The sequence below is a fragment of the Rutidosis leptorrhynchoides genome, chromosome 4 (genome assembly GCF_046630445.1).
Source record: "Rutidosis leptorrhynchoides isolate AG116_Rl617_1_P2 chromosome 4, CSIRO_AGI_Rlap_v1, whole genome shotgun sequence".
NCBI lineage: Eukaryota > Viridiplantae > Streptophyta > Magnoliopsida > Asterales > Asteraceae > Rutidosis > Rutidosis leptorrhynchoides.
In genome coordinates this window covers 215,278,779-215,303,640 of record NC_092336.1, presented here as the reverse complement: position 1 = coordinate 215,303,640, position 24,862 = coordinate 215,278,779, and positions in this window count along the sequence as shown.

Sequence of the window (24,862 nt, the reverse complement as noted above, 5' to 3'; positions counted from 1 at the left end):
TGTCTTAGATATTCATAGTGCACCACTTTTGACCCTTATGATATTTGGCTAAATTTATTTGTTGACCGCCCACTTTAATATTTAGGGCTGTGCATGCTCCATACCCGGACCGGACCAGACAATACCCGAACCGGACCGAAACTCAAATTTTTATGAAAATAGGAACCAAGGACCGGATCATAAAGATATGGTTCCGTTCGGTCCGGTTCTAGCGTCGGTCGAAATGGTTCGGGTAAAAACCCGACCCGTTTATATCCTTTTGGAAAAATAATATATATTATACTATTTTATTTCCATATCTACGACTCACTTCAAATAATTATCAATATATGACATACATAAATGAAAAAACTCAACATATAGATAAAACTAATCCAAGTTCAAATCAAAGTAGTAATTAAACTTCAAAAAACTATATCACGATAATAACTAATAAAATGGTTCTTGTTACAATAACTAATATGATACTTGTTTACAATCGTTATCACGTACAAGTTTTGATTATTCAAAACCTACTCTAAACAATATCGAATGAGGAAGAAAACAAGAAACACAAGAATACGAGATACATGTATATATATATATATATATATATATATATATATATATATATATATATATATATATATATATATATATATATATATATATATATATATATATATGGCCAGGATCAATGGGGAAGTAACCAATCGGGGGGAAACGGGGGAAGCAAACATCTTTTTTTCGCTTTTTTGCAATTTATTTTTTTCAGGCATCAAGATCACACGAAAATATGAACATTTAAAAAAGACACTTTGTGACGAATGTTATTATTTAGGCGGAAAAACGATCGACACAAATAACATTCAAGATAATATTGATCGTGAAGAATGTCAACGTTTTTTTTCTTCATGTTTTGTGAAGTAAAATTTAGCCCGATTTAGAGTTTAGGGTTTAGGGTTTGGTGTTTTGAGTGTAGTCCCTAAACCCAAAACCCCAAACCCTAAAACCTAAACTCTAAATCGTTCGTGTTAAAAACTCAATCTAAATCCTAAATTTAAACCCTAAATCTAAACCCTAAACCCTAAATTTCTAAACCCTAATATCTAAACCCTATAAACCCTAATATCTAAAACCTCAACATAAGCTCGAAAAACACAATTGTTATATATTACTTCTTCGAGCGTTTTTCCGCCAAAATAAAAACATTTGTCACAAAGTGTCTATATTAAATGTTCATATTTTCATCCAATCTATAATGTTCGTGATCAAAGTTTTTTCAAAAAACGAAAAAAAAAAAAAAATTGCTTCCCCCAGCTTCCCCCGATCGTTACTTCCCCCTTGATCCTACCAATATATATATATATATATATATATATATATATATATATATATATATATATATATATATATATATATATATATATATATATATATATAACAGTTCAAGCTTATTCTTGCTCCAATAACATCCATCATTTTAAAAAATGACAATTATAAGAGACGTTTAATAATTACGGTTAATCTCCCACAACTAAACAAATGACAAATAATCTTTCAATAGGGCAACAACTTCAATCTAATCTAAATATCAGGCCAATAATGAACTAACCAGTCAACCAAAACAACTTCAATCTAATCTAAATATCAGGCCAATAATGAACTAACCAGTCAACCAAATCGGGATGTAAAATCGTCCTCGGGTCATAAACGAGTCAAATCAAGGTCGGCGTAGGCACCAAGTATATGAGGAAGATTTATAATGGGTTAGATAACATGCTTGGTCAAATATGGTAGGTCAGACACAAGATATAAATTAGCGAAAAACAAAAATAGAAGTCAAGTTCAAAATCAATCAAATGACAAGCTGGACCTTCACACAAGCGCACACTTAGATAGGATCTCGATGTTGATTCCTTTGCATGAGATTCCTATCTCGATCAGAGGCGAAAATGGTATGGGGCAGGGGGCGGGTGTCCCCAGTGGATTTTTTTTTCAGTGTAAAAATTTTGAGTTTTTTGACTTTGCCCCGGTGGATTTATTTTTTGCCCCCAAACCTACATATTTTGCCTCAAAACCTTCAAATTTTGCCCCAAATTCTCCAACTTTTGCCACAAAATCTTCAAATTTTGTCCAAAAAAATTGCTACGGTTTAAAAATTTTTTTTTGCCCCTGGTGAAAAAAAAATTCCTAGTTTCGCCTCTGATCTCGATGTTAGATAGGATTTAGACCAACTTATCCAAACTTGGAAGCGACCTTAGTAAGTTAAGTGTTAAAGCACTCAAGGGTTTACTAATCCAAACTCAAAGTAGTTGCGGATTTAAGATTGGTAGTTACTGGTGTCACCGGCTAAAACCTAAAAAAGTAAAAAAAAAATGTACATTATCCAGTGGTGTCACAAGTTAAAAAGTCAAAAAAATAAAAAAAAATAAAAAAATCCTCTACATTGCGTATTTCAGTGGTGTCACGTGCCACCACTGGACCTATAGTAGATCTGCCTCTGTCTTAAACTGAAGGGGTTTGTATGAAATTTCATAAAACTATTTAGCAGCCGAAGCATGTACACCAATTTTTAAACCTTTCAAAAACTCCCCACCAAGGATCCAATTGCATGTTGTTAAGAAAACTAAATAATAAATAGTGAGTTTAAAGACTACAACCTTTGAAGACTCTGAACTTGAGAAGTTATGGATGCTAAGAATATAGGAGCCAAAGTAGTCTCCCTCTATAGGTAATTCACACGAAGGCAAACTCCAATATCAACCGGATGCTAGTCACTCACAACCCTTGAAACTTAATTTTAACTACTAACTCTTTTACTTACTAAAAGACTTTCTTAGAAGTTATTTTCATGAGAGAATGAAAGCACACGGAAGCCTTTCTTTTCAATTGTGTATGTCCGTATGTTTTGCAAATGTATGTTCTCATACATTTAAAGAAACACAAACAAGTCATAAAAGGTAATGCTTAATCATTTCACTTTAAACAATTAATCATGAAAGGTAATGTTTCATCATTTCTCTTTTACTTTTCTTTCACTAATATAGTGCAAGGTTATCATGAATTCCACTATAATTCTATAATATAGTTATACAATGTATACTTTTACATTATATATTCAATAATTAACAAGATACAAACAAGTAACTAATATACTTGTTACTTACATATATACATGTTTATACATATGTATGGATATTCATTTATATACAATTGTATTCAATTAAATAACAATGTCACAACATGTATAATAAGATTGTAATATAAGAATCATATTCAAATGTAATTGATATTTATTTGCTCATTGTGTGTGACCCTATATGTTCAAATGTTATTAGTAGTATAAACATAAGTTGTGTCTTGGGCATTAATAACCAACAATCTCCCACTTGCACAAGATTCAACATATGCCAACACATACAGTGGTAAACGTCTAGCAACATGCCACTACCCCTAACAACACACGAAAATGTCATTCCGAGCATCCATTGATTCTCAAGTTGAAACTTCAAATCAATATATAGGTAAGGTATCAGTTATCCCTTTGTTACCGACATCACGTTGAGCATGAGACATGGATAGTAATCAATCTCATATTTAGCTCATACATTATGTTACTCGATCAAGATTGAAAATGATAAAACAAACACCATTGAATATATCAATATAGTTTGAGCGTGGCCACGCATCTTAATCAATTTAAATCATCGAGGGGACCATAGATGTCAATCTCTGAGGAACAAAACCCGTCTAGACTACACAAATCCCGTCTAGACTACACACGTCTCTCATGTGTCTCATATTATACTTAACAATAGCTTTTATGATTGTCTGGCTAAAGAACAATGTTTGACTATGTCAAATTATAACAATCCTCACACTTAAGACTCAATATGTATCTACGGTCTAAGGATATAAATATTACCATTTTCAAGAATCACTTATGACATCGATCCATGAAGTGATCTTGAAAGTGAGTCATGTCCAATATTTATTCTCTAATAAACATAGGTGAATTTGGTTGCAACTCCCTTGCTCTACTTTCATCTTCATGAAAGTCAACCAACTTATTCACATTAGTCTTAACTCACAACTATTCCCATAGTTGTGATTGACTATGGACGTTTTTGAATAACGGGGTTATTCAAGGATTTAAACATACTAATAAAGAACACAACAATTATTAATGAGGATGATTATATCCGAATACATCATATCATTTAAGATAAATGTCGCTCATATGTTCCAAATATTCAAATACATAAATTAAAACCAATCCAGTCACATTCATAACGAAGTCCTATAGACCGAGCATGGCCCTCGTGTTTTGATTGTGCCAACGCCTTTGTAAAAGGATCGGCAAGGTTTTGATTTGTGTGAACTTTGTGAATACAAACATCTCCGTTTCCCACTATGTGACGTATGTAGTGGAATCTCCTAAGGATATGTTTGGTGTTGTGATGCGATCTAGGTTCTTTTGCTTGAGCAATAGCACCATTGTTGTCGCAGAATATTTATATGGGGTCTTCTATGCTTGGAATCACCCCTAAATCATAAATGAACTTTTTCATCCACGCAGCCTCTTGTGCTGCCTCCGATGCAGCAATGTATTTAGCTTCTGTAGTAGATTGTGCAACTACTTTCTGCTTAGAACTTTTTCAAGTTATAGCTCCTCCATTCAAGATAAATACATAGCCAGATTGTGATCGTGAATCATCTCTATCAGTTTAGAAGCTAGCATCTGTGTAGCACTTTACAGTAAGATCTTCTTTCACACCACCATGAATCAAGAACATATCTTTAGTCCTTCTCAAGTACTTTAGGATGTTCATGACAGCCATCCAGTGGCTTTCACCCAAATTTTGTTGGTATCTACTCGTCATGTTCAAAGCATACGATACGTTTGGTCTTGTGCATAACATGGCATACATAATGGATCCAATTGCAGAAGCATATGGAGTTCCATTCATTCGTCTAAACTCACCATGTGACATTGGCAAAAATCCGCGTTTGTAATCTTGCATCTTGAATCTTTTTAGAATCTTTTCAATATATGCACTTTGGCTCAAGCCGTTTAGCCGCTTTGATCTATCTCTATGAATTTTTATTCCTAGAATATAAGCAGCATCGCCAAGGTCTTTCGTTTGAAAACGCTTCCCAAGCCAAGACTTTACCTTTTGTAAAGTTGGGATGTCATTTCCAATAAGTAATATATCATCTACATATAAGATTAAAAATACTACTATGCTCCCACTAGCCCTTTTGTAAACACATGGCTCATCTTCACTTTTGATAAAATCAAACTATTTTATTTTCTCATGAAAATGAAGATTCCAGCTTCTAGATGCTTGCTTTAATCCATAAATGGTTCTTTTAAGCTTACACACTTTATTAGGATACTTAGGATTTACAAAATCTTTTGGTTGTTCCATATAGATATCTTCACTTAAGTGTCCATTAAGGAATGCAGTTTTAACATCCATTTGCCATATCTCATAGTCATAATATGCGGCTATGGCAATGATTATTCTAATTGATTTTAGCATGGCTACTGGAGAGAAAGTTTCGTAATAGTCAATACCATGAGTTTGAGTGAAACCTTTCCGTCCATATCGGTTTTCTTCTTGAAAATCCATTTGCTCCCAACAACCTTCTTGTTAAGAGGTAAATCAACTAAGTCCCATACTTGGTTGTCATACATGGACTGCATCTCGTCATTCATGGCTTCATGCCATTTCTTAGATTCAGGTCTAAATGTAGCGTCTTTGTAGTTAGTGGGCTCACTTTAATCCACTAAGAAAATGTCGTCATATCTTTGGGGACTATGACGAGGTCTACTAAATCTACGAATGTCTTATGTGACTTCAGGTTCCTGAGCAACCAATTGTTCAGGTTCTTCAACAGTTTGTTGATAACTAGTGCCAACCTCAGGTGTGATATTTTATGGTTCTTGAATTTCTTCAAGTTCTAGATTACTCCCACTTGCTTTATTTAATAGAAACTCCTTTTCTAGAAACGTAGCGTGTCTAGAAACAAACACTTTGTTCTCGGTAGGATTGTAGAAATAATATCCCATAGAATCCTTGGGTATCCCACAAAAATGCATATGATAGATTAGGGATCAAGTTTGTTGGAAGTTTCTTGTCGAACATGAGCTTCGCAACCCCAAACTTTCAAATAAGATAAATTTATAAATTTTCCATGCCATAACTCGTATGGTGTCTTATTAACCTTCTTGGTTGGTATCACACCCCCAGTTAGGGCCTGGGCGAAATGTGATTCAATATCATAATACATACCAACATATTATAAAATGAGAACAAATACTATATGAATAAAACCAAATTTGCAGCGGAAGGATTAATAATGTCGTTACAAGAATTATAAATTGTTCAAATGCAGAAAAGTAAATATGAGATAAGTCTTGATCCTAGCCAAGTAAGTCATCACATAAGCAGTAGATATAGAGGTCCTGATCATTCAGTACCTGAGACAAACATGCTAAAAGTGTCAACCAAAAAGGTTGAGTGAAATTCATAGGTTTAACAAATATGATTGACCGTTTGTTCTTAGACCACAAGATTTGTTATAAAAGTAGATCACGCAGATCCAAAAGTAGTACTAATTCGTGATATTTTAGACTAAACGTTTGTTTTGTTGCCCCGATGATAAGTTGACAGTACCTTATCACCATGTTTAAATCATTATTAAGTAATACAAAGACATCGCAGTCAAATGTATCGGGGACGTTACTCCCGATAGGCCTACCCCCAATAATTAAGAGTGCCTTATCCTGAAAGCAATTAAAAAATATCACTGTGGGGTCTTAGTAGCATAAGTTAGTCATAGTACAGTTTAGGTTCGTACTTGTGTCTAAGTTGTTTAAAGTATAAAAGCAGCATGTGTCTCACCCCAGTAAGTATAAAAAGTGCTATAGCAATAAGAGTGGGGCTATGAAAGTCACCTTAGTAATTCGGTGAGTGAAAGTATTCCTTAAAGAGAAAGTATGGATGATCGAAGCACAGAGAAGTCAACCTAAAAATAAGTTGAGAATAGTTTAGATGTTTTGCCCGTATTATGATAAGTGTAAGTATTTTCTTTTATAGTAAGTTTAAAGAAGGTTTATCGTTTTGGAAAGGCTTTTCATACTAGACAAGCTTCCAATCTAACACTTTCAATTTAAAATGGCCTTTTCAGGTCATAGGTTTCTGAGCCACAGGATCCTTTAACTCGGTAATCCAAACTCTCCATCTAGACTTTCGAGCGTCTATCCACTCGAGAAAGATCATGATCTATACCCATCTAATATACCGTTCCAATACGTTTTTAGGTGCGTATAGGAATACAACACTTTAAATACTTTATACAATAAGTATTTACTTAAGTTCGATTGTATTATCGTTATTAAGATTGTTTGGTTTTTAAATCCTAATAATAAGTAGGATATATTTAAGTAGGTAAACAAGTGTTATACATAGAAATTGTGTTTTATGAATGGGTATGTATTAATATCAAGTTAATATGTATGTATATATATATATATATATATATATATATATATATATATATATATATATATATATATATATATATATATATATATATATATATTTATCATTTACGTTAAAATATGTATAGTTTAATTTTAAGTTTTATGTCAATATAAGTACCAATAATTATCTAAAAATGCTAACAAGTGTTTTATTGATTTCATAACAGTAAGTGACATGTATAAAACATTATAAAAATTTTCTATACATAAATATTAAATTTTATGTATTAAATATTAAATTTTTTTTATAGCTAAAATACAAATAAATAGATAAACAAGTTTAACAACACATTTTATATTTTTCTTAGGTTCTACTGACCAAAATAAACTTAGGAAAAATTTATAAATTTTTATTATGGTGTAAAAGTATTTATTTCTAATTTCTTTTTCGGTTCAAGATAAATCAAAGTTTATAAAGTAATAATTATTATATCAACTCAAATAATTCATCTAAAATTTTCGTATGCCTAATATAGTGTATTAAGCTTAGAAAAATTATTTATACATTTATATTAATAGTTTAACTATTTAATTCAACTTTTGTATTGTTTTTAGTTTAAATTCGGAATTAAATAGAAATATTTAATTATTAATTCTAAAAATAATTTTTATAACTTTCTTATTAGTTCCTAAGTAATTTCCATTGATTATTGTAGTCATAAACATGTTATATCATTAAATTCTATTTTTCTTTTTAAAACAGATTTTCCGGTACTGTAGCAAATGTAGAAGAAAATACAAATTAATTATTTAAATTAACAAATAAATCAAACATAATTTTTTATAATTACTTTTATGACCTAAAGAACAAGCAAAAATTATAAAACATAATATATAAAATTGTTTACTATTTATTTCTTCATTATCTATATATACCGAATATAAAAAAAATCAGTTTTTGATTTTTAATAAATATAAATTCGAATGTATAATTCATAAAAATAATTTTTATAGTCATTAGGATACTTAATACTAATTATCATGTATTTACATTATTTATTATAATTAATTTCGTATTTATTTGGTATTTAACATAAAACTAGCACAAAAATATGATACAAACTAAATAAAAACTATAAAAATAATATAGAGAACTTACAAAAATAATTTTTGCAGAGGTTTGAGAGAGAATTCTTCAAGTTTTTGGTGTACAAAATTTGTGAACTAGGCTATGGTATTTATAGTTACAATTTTTGGTAAAGAGAAAATAAAAAAATACAAAAGTTTATATAAAAAAATAACTAGTGTCTTGTAAAAAAAATTAAAAGTATTTATGGCCAGTCATGCCACCATTTCAAAATATAAATAAATAAAAGTAAAGTTAAAAGTAGGAATAAAATAAATAAAAGTGGATCTAGATCTAGTTTATATAAAAAAAAATACTACTTTTTAAAATATATATATATATATATATATATATATATATATATATATATATATATATATTTCATAGTTCTAAAAATATTAACTAACTAAATTTCTATTTTTATTTAATTATTAAATACGAATTTTGATAAATATAAATATATATTCGGTATTTATAAAATTATAATTACTAAATGTGGTTTTTATTTAATTAAATTATTACTTTATAATTTTATTAGTTTTATATATGTTACTACATTTATATATACTTGTATTTATTAATTGTATAATATATTAACTAAATACAAAATTAATATAAGTATTTTATATGTAATCATGTTATGACATAAATTTTTTTTTATAAAAATTCTTACGCGTACGTTGTTGAATAAAATTTATTATTCGTTTAACGTTCGTTAATTTCGTATGTATATAACGACCTTTTATTAGTACTTAGAGTTTATTCATTATATTTAAATCTTTTGTTCGGGCATTATATAGATGGAAAAATGAGGGTCGTTATAGTACCTCCCCGTTAATGAAAACTTCGTCCCGAAGTTTTAAGTGGAGTTCCCGTCTGCTTCATCAACAGTTGGGAAGAGATGGGGGTATTTTCGTATCATTTGGTCTTTACGTTCCCAGGTATATTCGGGGCCTCTACGCGAATTCCAACTGACTTTAACAATAGGTATGTTGCTCTTACGAGTCTCTTTGACCTCTTCTTTCATAATCTCTATAGGTTCTTCGACAAAGTGCATTTGCTCATCAATGCAGATATCATCCAAAGGAATAACAAGAGTATCTTCGGCGAGACACTTTTTCAGATTTGAGACATGAAACACATCATGTACTTGACTTAGTTCAGCTGGAAGTTCTAATAGATACGCAACGGGACCGATTGTTTGAATAACTTTGAAAGGTCCAACATAACGCGGACTGAGTTTACTTCGTTTACCGAAGCGGATAACACCTTTCCAAGGAGATACTTTTAACATAACGTTATCTCCAACTTGGAATTCTAACGATTTTCGGTGAGGGTCGGCATAACTCTTTTGTCGACTACGAGCGGTTTCTAAACGCTTCTTGATTTGCACGATCTTTTCGGAAGTTTCATGAATAAGTTTAGGACCAGTTAATTGTCTGTCCTCAAGTTCATCCCAACACAACGGAGATCTACATTTGCGACCGTATAAAGCTTCAAATGGTGCAGCTTTAATACTAGAGTGATAGCTGTTGTTGTAAGAAAACTCGACTAAAGGTAGGTGTTTATCCCACCCTTTACCGAAATCGATAACACATGCTCGTAGCATATCCTCCAAAGTTTGGATAGTTCGTTCACTTTGACCGTTGCGGATGATAAGCTGTACTCATGTCGAGTCAAGTTCCAAGAGACGCTTGCAAGGATTTCCAGAAATTGGAAGTAAATCGACTATCGCGATCCGAGATAATAGAAGTAGGGACACCATGACGAGTAACAATCTCTTTAACATAGAGTCGAGCTAACTTTTCCATTCTGTCAGTCTCTTTGATTGGTATGAAATGTGCAGACTTAGTGAGACGATCAACTATGACCCAAATCGTATCATTGCCATTTGCAGTCTTAGGCAATTTTGTGATAAAGTCCATAGCTATACCATCCCACTTCCACTGTGGAATATCGGGTTGAGTTAGAAGACCAGAAGGCTTTTGGTGCTCGGCTTTGACTTTCGAACAAGTAAGACACTTACTCACATAAGTAGCAATGTCGCCTTTCATGTTGGGCCACCAGTAAAACTCTTTCACATCCTGATACATTTTACTAGAACCGGGATGAATAGAATACCTAGTCTTATGTGCTTCATCCAAGACTAGTTCACGGAGATTACCATAACGAGGAACCCAAATTCGATTACCAAAGTATCTTGTACCATTGGACTTAACTTGCAGTTGGTTTTCGAAATTTATAGGTCCTTCTCCTTCGATAAGTGTAGGTTTGATAGCTTCAACTTGAACTTCGCAGATTCGAGAGATGAGATTCGATTTGATCTTAAGATTCAAGGCACGAACACGCCTAACTTCGTCCTTTCAACTTAGAGCATCGGCAACTACATTTGCCTTTCCCGGATGATACTTTAGTTCACAATCATAATCATTTAACAATTCGAGCCATCGTCTCTGTCTCATGTTTAGCTGTTTCTGATTAAAGACATGCTGAAGACTCTTATGGTCGGTGAATATCGTAAACTTAGTACCATATAGATAATGTCGCCACATCTTCAGAGCGAATACCACAGCACCTAACTCCAAATCGTGTGTGGTGTAATTAACTTCATGTTTCTTTAATTGTCGAGAGGCATAAGCGATAACCTTCTTGCGTTGCATTAGAACACAACCGAACCCTTGTTTCGAGGCATCGCAGTAGACAACAAAATCTTCGGAACCTTCAGGTAAAGATAAGATCGGAGCAGTGGTCAACTTCTCTTTCAGAATCTTAAATGCAGACTCTTGTTCTTCGGACCACTCGAATTTCTTCCCTTTGTGAGTTAACTTGGTGAGAGGCTTTGCAAGAAGAGAAAAATCTTTAATAAATCTTCGGTAGTAACCGGCAAGTCCCAAAAATTGGCGAATATGCTTCGCAATCTTTGGCACTTCCCAATTCTGAACATCGGTGATTTTAGCGGGATCGACATGTATTCCATTACTATCTACAACATGTCCAAAGAATTGTATGGTTCTAAGCCAAAACTCACACTTAGAAAATTTTGCGTAGAGTTTTTCTTTTCTTAAGAGTTCAAGAATCAATCGTAAATGTTGCTCATGTTCTTTCTCGCTTTTAGAATAGATCAAGATGTCGTCGATGAAAACAATAACGAATTTATCAAGGTAAGGCTTGCAAACACGGTTCATAAGATCCATAAATACGGCTGGAGCATTGGTTAAACCGAAAGGCATAACACAAAATTCGTAATGTCCGTATCGGGTGCGGAATGCAGTCTTAGGAATGTCGGACTCCTTGACTCTGAGCTGGTGATAACCGGATCTTAAATCAATCTTAGAATAAACGCTTGACCCTTGAAGTTGGTCGAATAGATCATCAATGCGAGGTAACGGGTAACGGTTCTTTATGGTAAGCTTGTTGAGTTCTCGGTAATCAATACACATTCTCAACGTACCATCCTTCTTTTTGACAAATAAGATAGGAGCTCCCCACGGGGACGAACTTGGACGAATAAAACCTAGATCCAAAAGTTCTTGGAGTTGGTTAGAAAGTTCCTTCATTTCGGAAGGTGCTAAACGATACGGTGCTTTAGCAATGGGTGCAGCACCTGGAGATAAATCGATTTGAAATTCAACTTGACGAGGCGGTGGAAGACCAGGGAGATTTTTGGGAAACACATCGGGAAAATCTTTAACAACCGGGACATTTTCAATACGCGTTTCTTCGGATTCGATCATTTTAACGTGAGCTAGTATGGCGGAGTAACCTTTCACAAGGTACTTACGGGCTTTAAGACATGAGATGATATTAAGATTGGAACAACTTCGTTCGCCTTGGATAATAAGAGTTTCTCCACTTCCTAACGGAATTTGAACGGTCTTATCGAAACACATGATGGCTGCTCTCAATGGACCTAACCAATCTATTCCAACCACTACATCGAAACTACCTAGCTCGACCGGCAAAAGGTCTATCTTGAATTCCTTATCGGCTAGAATTAGGTTGCAGTTTTTATATATTTTATCAACTTTCATTAACTTCCCATTAGCCACTTCTACTAATCGTCTGGTTTGTAGGTTTTGGGGCTTTTCAGTAAAAAGGGTGCAAAACTCATTTGACACATAACTCTTATCGGCTCCCGTATCAAATAAAATAGTGGCATAACAATTATTGACGAGGTACGTACCGGTAATGACCTCATCCTCATCACTGGCTTCTGCAGCAGTAATCACAAAAGCACGACCTTTGGCAGTAGCATTTGCTCCAGTAGCTGGAGTATCTTTCTTCTTTGGACAATTCGGGCTAATATGCCCCTTTTCACCACAAGTATAGCATGTTGGAGGAGCTCTAGCCGGAACAATGGCTCTATTCTGAGGTAGGGTTCTACAAGTCTTTGCAGCATGGCCTATCTTCTTACATATTGTACACACAGCAGTGCACTTTCCCGGATGATACCTTTCACATTTAGAACAAAACGGACTAGTACCCTGATAACCGGGTCTCGTACCATTCGCCGGTTTCCTATTAACATTTTGAGCTGAACCCTGAGATGGTTCAAATTTTCTCTTATTGTCACCATTTTTAACTTCGACTTGTTTATTAACCGAAACTCTCCTACGTTTAGCCATCATTAAACTCTGTGCCATGTGGATCACAGCATCCACAGTAACCTTCTCGGCAGAAATCACATTCCCTTGAACATCCTCGGGTAGACCCTCGATATACCGCTCTATCCTGCGGGCTTCAGTTGGGAACATTTCGGGACATAAGGTAGAAAGCTCCAAAAAACGATTGGTATAGCTTTCGATATCGGTTCCTTTAACTCTGAGTTCCCAGTACTCAGCCTCGAGCTTTTGGACTTGACTTCTTGGGCAAAACTTAGTGATCATCATGCCTTTGAGTTCATCCCATGGGGTAGTATTAGCATTATCTATTCCCACAGATTTGGCATGAGCAGTCCACCATGTCATAGCATTGCCAGTGAGTGAACTTGTGGAAAACTTCACTCGATCATTATCTCCGCAGTTACAGATACGGAAGATTGATTCTAGCTTTTCAAACCATCGGACCAGTTCTACGGCTTCTTCTTTTCCACTAAAAGTGGGTGGGTTATAGTTCTTAAAATCTTTATAGGAGCAAGTTTTAGAAGGAACATTATGATTGTTGTTGTTATTGTTATTGCCTTGGGCGGCCGCTAGCAGCAATTGAAATTGCTCAGTAGAAAGAGTGACATTTGGTATAAGATTGTTGTTGTTGTTGTTGTTACCACGAGTTGAGTGAGCCATTGATCTTCAATACATAAATACATTATTAGTTGAAGAATCAAGATGTTATAAGTTTACAATCATGATTTATAACGTTTGCACAACACACATAGGTGAATAAGACAATATGCTTAAATAAACACTTAACATTATTGGAAACGAGGCATTAAATAAGCCTTTATTACACGAGTTTGGAATGGAAAAAGTTTAGGCATAAGCCTTTACATAGATGGGTAAATGGAAAATAGGAAAACAAAAGGTAGGTTTTAGTTCTTCTTTTTCTCGTTCTCAGCTTCCTTCATAAATTTCTCTATCTTTTCATTTTTCTCCTTTTGTTTCTCGTGGAGGTATTCAAAATTATCGTAGAGGTTAGTGATGCGACTGTTGACAAAGTTGTTGTTGAAATCCTTGATAGCCAGTTGATGATTGATTCGGCTTTTCTCTATTTTCATCTTAGACTCAACTAGTTCTTGGAGGTAGGCAAGAGATTGATTTCCCCAACGGGTATTCCGTTCTTCCTCAGTCTTCACTTTCATTACTGTCTCCATTACTTTGTCCATGTTATTTTTCACAAGTTTTTCTAGTTTTTCAGTTTGAGAGTCGAAGGACTCTTTGATGATTTCTTTCAAGATTGTGTTTTCTTTTTCTAGGTTGTTTAGACGCATTTCTATCCGAGCAACTTGGCGCCTACTATACTCTTTATTCTTATCACAACTTCGCTGAAGGTTGAGGATATCAGACTTCACCCATACGTGTTCCATGTTATTACAAAATAATGGATCGGCTTCTCTAGTGGCGGCGGGTTCGGGTTATTTTCTCTTTCGAGATGTGTTTTCAGATGATTCTTTAATAGGCTCTTCTTCATGCTCATAACCTGAGAAGTCACTATCATAGTTAGGGAGGTCTTGAAGAGCATTCCGTTTGGGAGTATTCATCGGTTGATGAGAGTCAGCAGTATTGGCATGATGTTTTCCTTTGCTTTCATTTCTCGGGGTTGGATAATATTCGGGAGACCCACGCGAGTTGTAACGAGTGTTCGGGCTATAGTTCATTGGTGGTGAAGGAGGACTATAAAGTGGGCTTCGAACTGATTTTTCGGTAGAAGATCCTTCAGTATCTTTCTCAGCTGGTTTGAAAAGAGTCATTTTGTTTATTTGATGATAGCTTGACATCCTAACATTAAGATAGAGATTTTGATTAGATTTTTAAGCTAGGATTGTAAAGAATGAGAGGTAGGGTTGAACTCTTTGCTTTAACATTCTAAGGTAATCCTAAGTGATTTAAAGTCTAAGGCAGGAAAGGTTATAGTTTCCTAGATCGCTAAGGTACCCTAGCTAACAAGTAAGGCACACATAAAATACAATCCTGGTTCTCTATAACAGCCTGGTTATGCTCTGATACCAATATATCACACCCCCAGTTAGGGCCTGGGCGAAATGTGATTCAATATCATAATACATACCAACATATTATAAAATGAGAACAAATACTATATGAATAAAACCAAATTTGCAGCGGAAGGATTAATAATGTCGTTACAAGAATTATAAATTGTTCAAATGCAGAAAAGTAAATATGCGATAAGTCTTGATCCTAGCCAAGTAAGTCATCACATAAGCAGTAGATATAGAGGTCCTGATCATTCAGTACCTGAGACAAACATGCTAAAAGTGTCAACCAAAAAGGTTGAGTGAAATTCATAGGTTTAACAAATATGATTGACCGTTTGTTCTTAGACCACAAGATTTGTTATAAAAGTAGATCACGCAGATCCAAAAGTAGTACTGATTCGTGATATTTTAGACTAAACGTTTGTTTTGTTGCCCCGATGATAAGTTGACAGTACCTTATCACCATGTTTAAATCATTATTAAGTAATACAAAGACATCGCGGTCAAATGTATCGGGGACGTTACTCCCGATAGGCCTACCCCCAATAATTAAGAATGCCTTATCCTGAAAGCAATTAAAAAATATCACTGTGGGGTCTTAGTAGCATAAGCTAGTCATAGTACAGTTTAGGTTCGTACTTGTGTCTAAGTTGTTTAAAGTATAAAAGCAGCATGTGTCTCACCCCAGTAAGTATAAAAAGTGCTATAGCAATAAGAGTGGGGCTATGAAAGTCACCTTAGTAATTCGGTGAGTGAAAGTATTCCTTAAAGAGAAAGTATGGATGATCGAAGCACAGAGAAGTCAACCTAAAAATAAGTTGAGAATAGTTTAGATGTTTTGCCCGTATTATGATAAGTGTAAGTATTTTCTTTTATAGTAAGTTTAAAGAAGGTTTATCGTTTTGGAAAGGCTTTTCATACTAGACAAGCTTCCAATCTAACACTTTCAATTTAAAATGGCCTTTTCAGGTCATAGGTTTCTGAGCCACAGGATCCTTTAACTCGGTAATCCAAACTCTCCGCCTAGACTTTTGAGCGTCCATCCACTCGAGAAAGATCAAGATCTATACCCATCTAATATACCGTTCCAATACGTTTTTAGGTGCGTATAGGAATACAACACTTTAAATACTTTATACAATAAGTATTTACTTAAGTTCGATTGTATTATCGTTATTAAGATTGTTTGGTTTTTAAATCCTAATAATAAGTAGGATATATTTAAGTAGGTAAACAAGTGTTATACATAGAAATTGTGTTTTATGAATGGGTATGTATTAATATCAAGTTAATATGTATATATATATATATATATATATATATATATATATATATATATATATATATATATATATATATCTTATATGTTAAAATATGTATAGTTTAATTTTAAGTTTTATGTCAATATAAGTACCAATAATTATCTAAAAATGCTAACAAGTGTTTTATTGATTTCATAACAGTAAGTGACATGTATAAAACATTATAAAAATTTTCTATACATAAATATTAAATTTTATGTATTAAATATTAAATTTTTTTTATAGCTAAAATACAAATAAATAGATAAACAAGTTTAACAACACATTTTATATTTTTCTTAGGTTCTACTGACCAAAATAAACTTAGGAAAAATTTATAAATTTTTGTTATGGTGTAAAAGTATTTATTTCTAATTTCTTTTTTGGTTCAAGATAAATCAAAGTTTATAAGGTAATAATTATTATATCAACTCAATTAATTCATCTAAAATTTTCATATGCCTAATATAGTGTATTAAGCTTAAAAAAATTATTTGTACATTTATATTAATAGTTTAACTATTTAATTCAACTTTTGTATTGTTTTTAGTTTAAATTCGGAATTAAATAGAAATATATAATTATTAATTCTAAAAATAATTTTTATAACTTTCTTATTAGTTCCTAAGTAATTTCCATTGATTATTGTAGTCATAAACATGTTATATCATTAAATTCTATTTTTCTTTTTAAAACAGATTTTCCGGTACTGTAGCAAAAGTAGAAGAAAATACAAATTAATTATTTAAAATGACAAATAAATCAAAAATAAATTTTTATAATTACTTTTATGACCTAAGGAACAAGCAAAAATTATAAAACATAATATATAAAATTGTTTACTATTTATTTCTTCATTATCTATATATACCGAATATAAAAAAAATCAGTTTTTGATTTTTAATAAATATAAATTCGAATGTATAATTCATAAAAATAATTTTTATAGTCATTAGGATACTTAATACTAATTATCATGTATTTACATTATTTATTATAATTAATTTCGTATTTATTTGGTATTTAACATAAAACTAGCACAAAAATATGATAAAAACTAAATAAAAACTATAAAAATAATATAGAGAACTTACAAAAATAATTTTTGCAGAGGTTTGAGAGAGAATTCTTCAATTTTTTGGTGTACAAAATTTGTGAACTAGGCTATGGTATTTATAGTTACAATTTTTGGTAAAGAGAAAATAAAAAAATACAAAAGTTTATATAAAAAAATAACTAGTGTCTTGTAAAAAAAATTAAAAGTATTTATGGCCAGTCATGCCACCATTTCAAAATATAAATAAATAAAAGTAAAGTTAAAATTAGGAATAAAATAAATAAAAGTGGATCTAGATCTAGTTTATATATAAAAAAAATACTACTTTTTAAAATATATATATATATATATATATATATATATATATATATATATATATATATATATTTCATAGTTCTAAAAATGTTAACTAACTAAATTTCTATTTTTATTTAATTATTAAATACGAATTTTGATAAATATAAATATATATTCGGTATTTATAAAATTATAATTACTAAATGTGGTTTTTATTTAATTAAATTATTACTTTATAATTTTATTAGTTTTATATATGTTACTACATTTATATATACTTGTATTTATTAATTGTATAATATATTAACTAAATACAAAATTAATATAAGTATTTTATATGTAATCATGTTATGACATAAATTTTTATTTATAAAAATTCTTACGCGTACGTTGTTGAATAAAATTTATTATTCGTTTAACGTTCGTTAATTTCGTATGTATATAACGACCTTTTATTAGTACTTAGAGTTTATTCATTATACTTAAATCTTTTGTTCGGGCATTATATAGATGGAAAAATGAGGGTCGTTATAGTTGGTACCATATTCAATATGCGAGCAGCAGATAATAAGGCATAGGTACAGAAGGATGGAGGAAGTGAAGTATGATTCATCATAGATCGAACCATATCAAGTAGGGTTCTATTTCTCCTCTCAGAAACACCATTATTTTGTGGTGTTTCGGGTGAAATGCGTTGTGAAATAATTCCACAAATCTTTAGATGATCGTCAAACTCTTGACACAAGTACTCACTTCCTCGATCCAATCGAAGAACCTTTTTCGTTTTGCCTAGCTGATTTTGAACCTTATTTTGAAACACTTTGAACGTTTCAAATGCCTCATGTTTATGTTTCAATAATTAAACATAACCAAATCTACTGAAATCATCAGTAAATGTAATGAAGTATCTTTCACCATTTCTTGACATAGTTCTAAAAGGACTTCATACATCATAATATGTAAGCCCCAAAAGATCCTTTGCTCTTTATCCAGAACTGGAGAAATGAGCTTTTGTCATCTTCCCGCTTAAACAAGATTAAAACACATTAAATGACTCAGAGTTAGTTGATTTTAAAATTCCATCAGATTGGCGTTTGATTATGCGTTTCTTGTTTATATGACCAAGACGACAATACCATAGATAAGTTTGATTCAAGTCATGCTTGGATCTTTTGGTGTTTATGTTATACATAGAACTATTATTGGATGAATCTTGTATGTCAACTTCATATATGCCATTGTGAGGCCGTGCCTCAAAATAAAAAACATCTTTATTGAAAACTGAAATATTATCATTAGGAAAAACATACGAGTAATCAGATTCATACAAACGTGCAGCTGAAATAATGTTCCTAGTTATACTAGGGAGATAATAAAAACTATTTAATATTAAATACAGGCCATTTGGTAACAAAAGTTCATAAGTGCCTATTGCTACGACCGCAACATGTGCTCCGTTGCCAACATGCAATACCAAATCGCCTGGTTTTAGCTGCTTAATCTTTCATAGTCCCTGCACATTATTACAAATGTGAGTTCCACAACCAGTATCAAATACCCATGAATTACTAGAGAAAGCAAATAGTTCTATCATATAGATACCTGAGGTGTTAGCATTGCTAGCCTTAATCTTCTTCAGCTCTGCAAGGTAAGTCGGGCAGTTTCGCTTCTAATGACCAATGTCTCCACAATGGAAACAAGTGGCATCATTGGCAGGTTTTTCTTTCTTCTTGACAGAATCCTTTGGGACAAACGTTTTGCCTTTGTAGTTGCCTTGACTCTTAGGTTTGCCTTTACCTTTTCCTTTGGCTTGTGGCTTCTTGATTTTTCCTTTCCTCATGATTCGGGAAGGAAAAATCAAGAAGTCACAAGCCAAAGCCAAAGGTAAAGGCAAACCTAAGAGTCAAGGCAACTACAAAGGCAAAACGTTTGTCCCAAGGATTCTGTCAAGAAGAAAGAAAAACCTGCCAAAGATGCCACTTGTTTCCATTGTGGAGAAATTGGTCATTGGAATCGAAACTGCCCGACTTACCTTGTAGAGCTGAAGAAGATAAAGGCTAGCAATGCTAGCACCTCAGGTATCTATATGATAGAACTATTTGCTTTCTCTAGTAATTCATGGTTATTTGATACTGGTTGTAGAACTCACATTTGTAATAATGTGCATGGACTAAGAAAGATTAAGCAGCTAAAACCAGGCGATTTGGTATTGCATGTTGGCAACGGAGCACATGTTGCGGTCGTAGCAATAGGCACTGATGAACTTTCGTTACCAAATGGCCTGTATTTAATATTAAATACTCCCTCCGTCCCATATTAATAGTCCACCTTTCATTTTTCGTCCGTCTCAAATTAATAGTCCACTTCTATAAATGGAAAAGAATAATTGGTTAAAGTACTTGTATACCCTTGCTTTATTTAAATAAGACAAAAGTATAGGTAAAAAGTAATGGGTAAAAATGGAAAGTAAGGAAAAAGTAGACAAAAAGTACATGTGACAGTCACTTTTTCTTAAATTGTGTGTTTTTTATCTGTGGACTATTAAATTGGAACGGAGGGAGTAGTTATTATGTCCCTAGTCTAACTAGGAACATTATTTCAGCTGCACGTTTGTATGAATCTGGTTACTAGTATGTTTTTCCTAATGGTAATATTTCAGTTTTCAATAAAGATATTTTTTATTTTGAGGCACAGCCTCACAATGGCATATATGAAGTTGACATACAAGATTCATCCAATAATAGTTCTATGTATAACATAAACACCAAAAGATCCAAGCATGACTTGAATCAAACTTATCTATGGCATTTTCGTCTTGGTCACATAAACAAGAAATGCATAACCAAACTCCAATCTGATGGAATTTTAAAATCAACTAACTCTGAGTCATTTAATGTGTGTGAATCTTGTTTAAGCGAGAAGATAACAAAGGCTCCTTTCTCCGGTTCTGGAGAAAGAGCAAAGGATCTTTTGGGTCTTATACATTCTGATGTATGTGGTCCTTTTAGAACTATGTCAAGAAATGGTGAAAGATATTTCATTACATTTACTAATGATTTCAGTAGATTTGGTTATGTTTACTTATTGAAACATAAACATGAGGCATTTGAAATGTTCAAAGTGTTTCAAAACGAGGTTCAAAATCAGCTAGGCAAAACGATAAAGGTTCTTCGATCGGATCGAGGAGGTGAGTACTTGTGTCAAGAGTTTGACGATTATCTAAAGAATTGTGGTATTATTTCACAACGCACTCCATCCGGAACACCACAACATAATGGTGTTTCTGAGAGGAGGAATCGAACCCTACTTGATATGGTTCGATCTATGATGAATCACACTTCACTTCCTCCATCCTTCTGGAGTGATATTGCTTAATTTCATCATATATATATATATATATATATATATATATATATATATATATATATATATATCAAGCAAATTCCTCTCGAATTAAGGATACTTGAAGACTTTTCGATAGCATTACGCAAGGATATGAAAATAGGTATCGGAAAGTGAATCATGAAGAGTCTTTGATGATTTATAGCCATTTTATGAGTTATATTATCATCATGGTCGATCCCGCACAAGTTAGGGTCGAAATAATGGTTTAAAAGGTCGAAAAAGGCTTCAGTTATGCTGGACTCCGTCCAAAATCTTGGGACTTCATCCAGTATAACGGGGTGTACATACATAAGTTGTTACAAAATGAAGAAATCCGACCAAGACCATTTGGACGCCGTCCAGATTTGGGACGCCGTCCAAATGCTTAGTGAAATGGGACGCCGTCCAATTATGGGACGCCGTCCAAAAGTAGTTGAACAGGATGTCTTGCACTTTTGAGCTACTTTATATGTGTATTATTGAGGAGACTTTCGGATAGACGAAGATATCAGTTCTGGAGATGAATTTAGGAGCATTTTTGGAGAACTCCAAGCTCTTTCAAGTGGTCTAACATCCAAGAATCAAGATCCAAATCCTTCTCAATCCAAGATTCATTCTTCTAGTAGGTTGATTTCTTGTTCTCAAACAATGAATTCTTCTTATCATTTTATTGCTGTTTTGTTTGTTAAAATGATTGTTGGCTAAGTCCATAATGTTTATCTAGATTAATAACCAAGGTATTGGATGTAAACTTATTGATTGTACGTATTATGTGTGATAGTTTTAAGCTTGCATCAAGAACATGCTTATTGATGTTAAAATCATTTGTATCTAGTTAATTGATATGTTGTTGATAAAGATAACTCTTGTTGATTTATCATATTGATTTACAATCAACTTGTCTTAGATTGATTGTTTACTAAACCGGAGCAATGGGGTAAATTAGATCCAAACGATTAAGCGATATAGGGATGAATTGTATGCACCAAACGTTTGTACAATTGTTGATAACTATGAACATAGAAGTCAATTTTCAAGTCTTTGAACTAGCATAGTTTTTTAGTTACAAACACAAGAACTATAATGAAAAGGGAACCCTTGATCTTGTAATTTTGTTTGTGTGTTTACTAAAGAGAACTCTTGGTAAATCTATTGGGTAACTTACACACATAATCATTCAATAGGGCCTTAATCACAAAACATACATCCAATACCGAGGGTAAAAGATCTAGATGAACATTTCTTCTCCTTGATTTAATCAAACTATCTTAATCGCTTGATTTACAATTGTTAAAACCAAAAATACCAAAAACATTTCTTTTTTACTTGTAAACTAGAACTTGTCTTGATTAGCCCATCGTTAAAAGGCAAAATAAAAAATATCTTGTACCTTTAGTTCTATTTATTTAGTTAATCATAATATAGTTTTCAATTGTAGTTTGACTCATGCAATTGTCCTTGGAATGATACACGGACTAAACCATTATCTATACTACTACACGATCAGGTACACTGCTCGTAGTTGTGTAATAGTTCTAATAACCGGTGTTTTTCCTAATATAAATTATATACCTGATTCTACACAACAAGTTTTTGGCGCCGCTGCCAGGGAAAGTTTTGTGTCCAAAATAGAATTGTTAACAAGTTTGTTATTAAGTAGTTTCTTAATTCTTTTAAATTGTTAATAGTCTTTGAGTTTTAAACTTATAGAATCGGCGCGTTTAATAGTTTTGTTAGTTATGTTTTGACAGATTTTTAGGTTGCATATGCCACATACCCGAAATTCATATTCTCCGCTACTTACACCACTTACAGAACCGGACAGAAAGCTTGGAAGAATACCAAAAGAAGTACTTGAAGTTTTTGAATCTTCATCAAAGCAAGAAAGTTTTTATTCATAATCATCAAGTACAACCAAGCCACGATATTCTGATTTTGGTGAACCCTTTAATCCGCCAAATTTTGAAATGGACGGGGAGGCACCAAAACCATCAATGGCGGCCAAGATGAAGGCCACCCGAACCGTTCAAGGAAGTGTAATTACTCAGGCCACCGGTGAGGCAAGATTTGAAATCAAGGGACCTATTCTTCAAATGATCAACAACAGATGTCAATTTGGTGGGGAAATGAATGAAGATGCTAATGAGCATATTCGTCTTTTTCAAGAGATATGCGGTTTCAAACGGCCACTGACCAATCTCTTTATTTGAGACTTTTCCCTTGGACACTCCACGGGGAAGAAAGAAGTTGGTTAGATTCTTTGCCCGAGGGTACGATTGACACTTGGGATGGTATGTTAGAAAAATTTTCAATGAAATTATTTCCAGCTTCCAAATCCGCAAGACTCCAGCAAGAAATTACTCAGTTTTGTCAAAAGCTGTTGGAAACTTTATATGAAGCTTGGAACCGATTTTCCAAGATGTTAAGAGGTTGTCCAAACCACGGTTTGGATACCTTCCAAAAGGTTTAAGTCTTATACAAGGGTTGTAATGTTGCAACCCAAATTTCCATTGATCAAGCGACAGGAGGTTCACTCATGGACAAAACCGAACAAGAAGCTTATGAGATAATCGAAAAGCAAGCTGATTATTCTCATGAATGGCATCAAGATAGACCCATTACCTGTCATTCTCAAGTATCAAGTGCTGGTGCTTATGATGACGTTGGTTCTCTTAGTTTGAAGATAGATGGTATTGCAAGAAATATGAAAAAGATCACCAAGGAGATCCATGGTATGAAGGTAGGGTGTGAATATTATGGTGGTTTACATTTAGGAAAAGATTGTGATGCAGGTTTGATGATGGCTCAGAAAGAAGAAGTGGCTTTCATAAGCCAAAGGAATAATAATCAATACCAAGAAAGAGCCCAATTTAATCGAAACTTCAATAACCCTTACAACCCTCAAGGCCAAAATTCCAATTTCCAACAAGGGTCAAGTAGTGGGTTCTAACAACAAACTCCTGGTTTTTATCAAAAACCCCAGCATGAAAAGAAAAAGTCAAATGTAGAGAAGATGTTGGAGAAGTTAATTGCGTCGTAAAATCAACTAGTTACCAATATAAGCCAAACGAATGATAAGAATGAGCAACAATTTAGAAACCAACAATCTTCCATTCAAGTATTGGAACAAAAAATGAGTAATCTTGCTAAATTGTTAAGAGAAAGAAAACTGGGGGAATTGCCAAGCAAATGCAATCTAACCCCCGAAACGAGCAAGCAAAGGCTATCACCACCCGAAGTGGGGTAACCTATGATCCACCAAGGATGCCAGAAGTTTTTGACTTTCATGTTCCATTATCAAAAGAGAGTGAACCGATTAGAGGGAATGAACCGGAGAAAGATAAGGAGCCGGAAAATGTGGTTGAAGGTGTTGACAATGAGCACCTGGAAAGTGAAGAAGACACGATGCGAGTCAAACCGGTTGTTAAAGCATATCAACCACCGCTCCCATTCCCAAGAAAACAAAGATTGGAGAAGCTCAGGGAAGAGATGTCAAAATTCATGGAGCTCAGCAAGAAAGTTAACGTTAATTTACCTTTTATTGATGTTATTGCATGTATGCCTAAGTATG